A 7,254-nucleotide genomic window follows, 5' to 3' on the forward strand; every position below is an offset into this window, starting at 1 on the left:
CATGATTACTGTTGCTAAACTCGCCTTGGTTCGAAACCAGATCAAAATTTCAAATTCAAATCAAAGTCAAAATTCAAAAATGCTCAAACATGAAAACTAAAATGTTCATCATGTGGAAAGTATTCTTCTGGTAAAATTGGTGGTGAACCAACATTTTTTGCAAAGTGCTTAACTGGCCTAAACTTTTTGAAATAGAATTTTAAAAAAGAAGAAACAACCCCCCCCACGCTGGATCGAACGGCCCAGCTGGCCGCCGCACCGGCCGGCCCACCAGGCCCAGTCGGGCCTCCTTATCCCTCCCACTCCAGTAACCCTAGCGCATGATCCCCCCACTCCTCTGCTCGATCCCCCACTCTCCCCACGCACCCCTCACCCCTCCTCTGCCTTCCCCGATCTGGATCGGGGGGAATCGGCGTCTCCGCCTCGACCACCGCGTGACCCGTCACTGCCGCCGCCCGACCCCGCCGGTGCTTCCCGTCGCCGTCGCCGCCTGGTCCCCGTTGGTGCCGTCTCGCCGCCTCATCGCCTCGCCTCCTCCACGACGCGCCCTAGCGCTCGCCGCCCCGACCTCGTCACCCCTGACCCGAGCGCCATCGTCGGTCGTCGCCCCGTACTCGTCCTCCTCCCCGCCGGCCTCCTCAACCCTCGCCGCCCCCTGCACCTCCCTGAGTCGTCCCGACCTCCCATGTGAGCTCCCGCTGCTGCTCCCCCTCTCCCTTCCCTTGATTACTGCCATAGGCCTCGCCCTGCTCTCTGGTTTGCTCGAACTCGCGCAGTGCCGCCGTCCCCGTAGCTTACCTGAACGTCGCTTGCCACGCCCGCCAGGGTGCTTCCCAACCGCGTCGTGGCTCGCCGCCTGCTACTGCAATCGCCCGCCGCCCCGCTGACCGCGCTCCGTCGCGCCAGCATCACCGCCTCCCGGTGCCACACGGTCCCGCGCATCCCATGCTGCCGCTCTTCCCTCTTCCCCCGCCTCGCTCGCGACGGCCCGGCGGACCCGCCTCTCCGCCGGCCGCCCCGGTCACCATCGCGCCCCTCCTGGCCCCTGCCTCGCCGGGCCTCGCCCCCTCCGGCCTGCGCGCGCCGCGCCGCTTGAAGCCGCGGCTGAGTTGGGCGGGTGCCCAGGCGGGTTCGCCCCGCACACGGCGCCCGTTACACCCGCCCAGTAAGGCCATGTGCCACTGACCGAGCGGGCGCACGCCCTGAAAACAAAACAAAAGAAAATATGTATAAATAAAAATAAAAATAATTTAATTAATTAATTAATTAACCCTGTTAATTAACCCTAATTAATTATGTTTAATTAACCTAATTGCATATTAGTCTAATTAAACCTGTTTACTTAAAATGTGTCTATGACAGACGGGCCCCACTGCCCTGTTTGACCAGTCAATGGTCACTGTTGACTGATGACGTTATGCTGATGCAATATTTACATTTTAGTTAACAATAATTTTAGAAACCTTTTTAAACTTGTAAAAATCATAGAAAATAAACCGTAACTCGGATGAAAATGTTTTCTACATGAAAGTTGCTCAGAACGACGAGACAAATCCGAATACGTCCTCCTTTCGTCTATCACATGTCTCTAGCATAGCAAACATTGAACTTTTCCCCTCCGGTTCATCTGTCTGACAGACGTCCGGAACCGGGAAAACTTTCCCACATGTTATCCTCCTTCGCCAGTATCGCCTAGGGCTGCGTTAGGACACCTCTAGCACCGGCTATTGTCTTGTTATGCTTATGCTTGCATGTATTTACTATTTCTTCCCCCTCTTCTTCTCCGGTAGACCTCGAGACCGCTACTGATGCCCCTGTGATTGACTACGTCGACGACGACCCCTCCTTGCCAGAGCAACCAGGCAAGCCCCCCCTTTGATCATCCCAATATCGCCCATTCCATTCTCTCATGCTTGCATTAGATTTTGCTACTGTAATTGTTTGCTCCTATTCTGATGCATAGCCTACTTTTGTATCTGCTGTTGTACTACCTGCTTATCCTAAACTGCTTAGTATAGGTTGGTTAGTGATCCATCAGTGACCCCCACCTTGTCCTTGTTGCCCCTGCTTCATCATCGAAGACCCGATCAACGGGATCGATGTCCAGGTCCCGACACCGCACATCACCCCCCCTAGTTGTATGACTCTGCAGAGTTACCATCGAGTGCCGAAGGTGGAACCTCTTACATCACTCCTGATGAGATCTCTGTAGTGTAGCTATCCGGCCGTGGTCATCGAGGGTGATTTCCTCCTTAACTACTTCCGATACGGCTCTGTCGTGCAACCCCTCAAGTGTGAACCTCGAGGGTGAATCCTCTTATGTTCACCTTGATGATTACATCGAGTGGAATTCACCGAGGGTGATTCCTCTGGTTTTCCCCTTGGTCTTAGACACATAGTTACTATGGTTAATATGACTTTACAACTGAACCATGTTACTAAAGACAGGTAGGCCCTGAGGGGTACCCGCGCGAGATTAATAGCGAGTGATGTGGAGTCGGGTTGACCTGGAAGGTGCCCGCGATATACTTACGAGGCATGGCCGGGCATTCTTAGCCCTTGCCGCAAGTACTCGAGATGGGGCGACGGGGTCACATCGATCGTGAGTCTCTGCTCGTTACCGCGTGCTCCTAATCCACTACGGTTTGGATATTTGATCCGAGGGGCCTTTGGCCTAATAGCACTAACCATCACGTGGGCATAGTATGGGCGTTCTGCGTCATATGCATCAGCCGAAGCTTAATAGACGTCAGCAACTGAGTGGCGCGCGCTGGGTTGGACTGCATAAGCTCCTGCCTTGTTGAAGGAGGTAGCTAGGTCTGCTCACTGGCCGCGTTCGCAACGTGCAGGAGTTCCTGGGGAGATGGCCCATGACCCCTGGGGGCATAGGTTTAGTCTGGCGTGCTGACCTCTCTACTAAGCCTAGGTCGGGTTGCGGCGTATTGTTTGGCCGAGGCTGGGCATGACCCAGGAAAGTGTGTCCGGCCGGAGTTAATCGAGCATGGTGGGTAAGTTGGTGCACCCCTGCAGGGAAGAAAACATCTATCGATAGCCTGTTCTACGGTAACGGACACTTGGAGTTGTATCCCGATCGATACAACTAGAACTGGATACTTGTGATGAGAAATGAATGGATGGTGATGAGAAATGGATTGTGATGAGAAACGGATGGTGATGAGAATTGGATTGTGGTGATAACTGGATAGTATGGCTCTGGGATTGCTTTCTCACAGGGAGTCGAGAAAGGATCTCTGGCCGAGGTTGATAACACTTCTACTACTTTACTTTATGCTACTCTACTCCCTCCTGTTGCTGCAAGATGGTGGTTTCCAGAAGATGCTAGTCTTCGATAGGCTAGGCTTTCCCCTTCCCTTCTGGCATTCTGCAGTTTAGTCCACAGATACAACCCATTCCTTTGATGCAGATGCATACTTAGTTTAGATCTGATGTAAGTCTTGCGAGTACTTTGGATGAGTACTCACGGCTGCTTTGCTACCTCTTTTCCCCCATACCCGATTGTTGTGACCAGATGACGGATCCCAGGAGCCAGACGACACCACTGATGACTACTGCTACCCCGACGGTGCCTACTACTACGTGACGACCACTGACGACTTGGAGTAGTTAGGAGGCTCCCAGGCAGGAGGCCTTGCCTTTTCGATCGATGTTGCTTTTGTGCTAGCCTTCTTAAGGCAAAAAACTTGTTTAACTCATGTCTGTACTCAGATAATGTTGCTTCCGCTAACTCTTGTGTATTTGAGCTTATGTATTCGAGCCCTCGAGGCCCCTGGCTTGTAATATAAAGCTTGTATTATTTTCATTTGTGTCTAGAGTTGTGTTGTGATATCTTCCCGTGAGTCCTTGATCTTGATCATACACATTTGCGTGTATGATTAGTGTACGATCAAATCGGAGGCGTCACACTTGGCAGGGTTATGTTGCTCATCGTGCGTATGGTGTCTTGCATTGCTATGTCATTTGATTAGTTTAGACATGCTTTGTGTGAAGGCCACCTGTTTAGTGTCTAATTACCATATATGTGAATTATGCATTTCCATCTTATTGCAAGACATTATATATGTGAATTATGCAATGATATCTTGTTGCAAAGGCATTATATATGTGAATTATGCAATGCCATGCTGTTTAGCCAATCATCTTGTATGTGAATTATATCATGCTATCATTTTTTTGTATTACGTGTTCCATTTGTCGACAACGTTTGTATATTCAACTACTCTTCCTGTGCATCAGCCATTTGAAGTGGTGATGGATGTATCTGGAGTGAAAACAAGGTATTCAGAGCAGATAATGCTACATGCTGAAGCATACATCTTGCTGGTTACAGAGAGCTCCTCAGAAGAGGATTCAGAGACTGATGACTAGTCCTATTTCCCCCCTGAGGTCTATGGTCAAACTTGGCAGGGTTATATTACCCATGTCATGCATGTTGTCTTGCATTGCTTACTTTTTACATCATATATGGATTGCCATCTGCTTACTTGATTACTATATAAATCATATATTTGAATTATATCATGCCATCATGTTTACATACACAGCATCTATCTGAATTATGGCATGCCAACCCATTTAATAAAGACATCATATAGTTATATCATCTCATCCTGTTTAGTGTTTACAGTCATCATATTTTGAATTATGTCATTCTATCCGTGAATTATATCATGTTATCATGTTTCCATAGGCGGCATGTATGTGAATTATGGCATGCCAACCTATTTAATAAACACATTATATAGTTATATCATGTCATCCTGTTGACATAGTCATCATATTTTGAACTATGTCTTTCCATCTTTTTTAGTTAGCCATCATAATGTGAAATTGTGTCATGCTATCATGTTTAGTTAGCCATCATATATGTGAAATCGTGTCATGCTATCCTATTTGGTTAGACAACATAAATGTGAATTATTTCATGGCCTCTTTTATTCCCCACTATCCATTGCACCTGTCTATCATACAATGTCCATACATTCAATTACTTTTCTTGTTTATCAGCCATTTGAATTGGAGAGGGTGATGGCAGTATCTAAGGGAGTAACAACACGGTCTTCAAAAAAGATAGTGCTACCAGTTGATGCAGATAGAACCACGGTTGTACTTTCCCAAGAACCAGCCCCACCACACATAACCCAGACTCTCGCAGATTGTACCCCTACCCAGTTGGACAGAGAACCAGCTACACCCCTTCTAACCCCAACCCCAGTAGATAGTAACCCAGTTCCACTTGACACAGCACCGTCTCCACCACAGAGCACCCAAACATGAGCAGTTAGTAAGGGAACTGCATTGCCCAAAGCACGAGGACCACCACTCTGAATCCCAACTCAACGCTTAAAGGAGAAGATGAATTGTTCTCAGGTCAGGTTCTGTAGCTATGGTTCATACTCCTATGCTCTTGCATCACTGTATTTACTCATACCAACTATTTTCAAATTTGAAGCATGGAATTGAAACTCCAATGGTGCAACAGGTATGGTTTAAACCTGTTTCTTTAACTTGTTTGCTGTTGTAACTTGCTCTACGTTGATTTCAGTTTCAATTGAATAAGCAGTTATGTTCTCATGTCATGCACATGACAAGTGTTGTTATTGCTCTATAGTTTCCAACACTTATATTCTATCTATTCTGCTTTGTCTTGAACAAATATTATTTGAACTGTGTCTCTATCTTGATTTGGCAACAAAAACTAGAATGATATAGACCATAAAGTGACCATGGTACATAGATATATGTTTGTTTCATGTTGTTATCATGTCCACTTTACTAATGAACTGATTTACCAAAACGAGTTTCATATACAACATGGTAAACCTGTGATGTGTCTGCTTGTTTCTCTTTTAGAATGTGGACAAAATATTGGAGAACAGTACCCCGTTATGCAATGGTAAAGGAAGTAATGCAGATAAGGTTCAAGATAGTGAGACATCCCTGTCGGTCTCCAAGAAAGCTGATAAAAACTATCTTGACGACAGTGAGAGAACCAAAAAGTCTTGTCTTGATGTAGTGTTCGAGTTACTGGCCACTACTGCTGGCACAAGCTCTTCGAACTCGCTGCCTGAATCAGTTTGTCTTCTTAAGTCTCAACTTCAAGTTGAAAGACATCGATCAGATGTGCTGTGATAGGAAGTTGAAGGACTGAGGAAGTCCCTGTAGAATTCAGATGCATACTTTCTGGTGCAACAACAAGCGCTGGAGGATTTAAGCGCCAAACAAGAGATAGTTAATAAGATTGCTAAGCATCTTGCCAGCATTATGGGTACCCAGGATATTGTTTCTTGAGCTCTTATGAAGTGGTTTCAGTTCTGGACTTGTTTTGCTGCAGCGTTTATTTGCACTGGTCGCCAACTTTGACAACCAGAGTATACGATATGCTGCTTTGTTCCCTACATTTGCACTGGTGGCAAACTTTGATGCCCAGTGGATGTAATATGTGTAATAGCCGTGATAGCCTAGCGTAAGTTGCTTGCTTATTTATTTCCTTGCTGTCTTGTTTATTTGTTTGCTTGTAGTCAGTGCAGTTCTTTTTCCGCGGTTTGCTAGTGGCCGTAATAACCTATTTTTTAAAAACTAGGCCATAATAACCATGGGCTACATATTTACTGTAGTTACCATGGGCCTCCTACGGGCCGTAGAAACAATGGGCATTCTAAGGGCCGTAGAAACAATGGGCCTTCATGGGCCGTAGCATCAATGGGCCTCCTATGGGTCATATGATCGATAGGCCAAACATGGGCCGATAACAGACCGCATTATGGGCCGTATACGGGCTAGATTTGGAATCGTCCATTCATGGGCCGACAATAATGGGCCGTCATTAATCGGCCATTTTTTATGACACTATGAAAATGGCCCAACAGATTAACGGGCCACAAATGGGCCAATTGTAACCACGGGCTGAATTTGGCCCACAAGCGGAAAAGGCCAGTAACGGGCCGTAAGTAACCGAATGTTGGAAATGAGCCCAAGAATAAATGGGCCCTGAGAAGGCCGAAAGATAACACGGGTTGGAAACGGCCCAATGGAATAAGGGGATGTTGATGGGTATAAAGCGACACATTGTTCATTGTGGGCTAGATTCACCATGGGCCGTTAATGGGCCAAGAGTTACAAATGGCCTTGTATGGGCCGAAAGACATCATGGGCCATACATGGATCGGAAGTTACAATGGGATGGAATCATATAGGATGGCCCAGATGAAGCTTCCGATAGGCCGTAACGGGCCG

The 7,254-nt window shown here is 47.0% G+C and overlaps 2 long non-coding RNA genes across 2 annotated transcripts; both read left to right on the forward strand.

The window, feature by feature from the left end:
• Nucleotides 1-328: 328 nt before the first annotated feature.
• On the forward strand, nt 329-3,846 carry LOC147959583 (uncharacterized). Its single transcript, XR_015611992.1, has 3 exons — nt 329-687; nt 1,791-1,862; nt 3,530-3,846. It is a non-coding gene; the product is annotated as an uncharacterized LOC147959583 (long non-coding RNA).
• A 742-nt stretch (nt 3,847-4,588) lies between these two features.
• Nucleotides 4,589-6,641, forward strand: LOC147959584 (uncharacterized). The gene is made up of 3 exons (XR_015611991.1): nt 4,589-5,388; nt 5,471-5,500; nt 5,872-6,641. It is a non-coding gene; the product is annotated as an uncharacterized LOC147959584 (long non-coding RNA).
• The last annotated feature ends 613 nt before the right edge of the window (nt 6,642-7,254 follow it).

The sequence above is a fragment of the Triticum urartu genome, chromosome 7A (assembly GCF_056163025.1).
Source record: "Triticum urartu cultivar PI428250 chromosome 7A, HENAU_Tu73, whole genome shotgun sequence".
Classification (NCBI taxonomy): domain Eukaryota; kingdom Viridiplantae; phylum Streptophyta; class Magnoliopsida; order Poales; family Poaceae; genus Triticum; species Triticum urartu.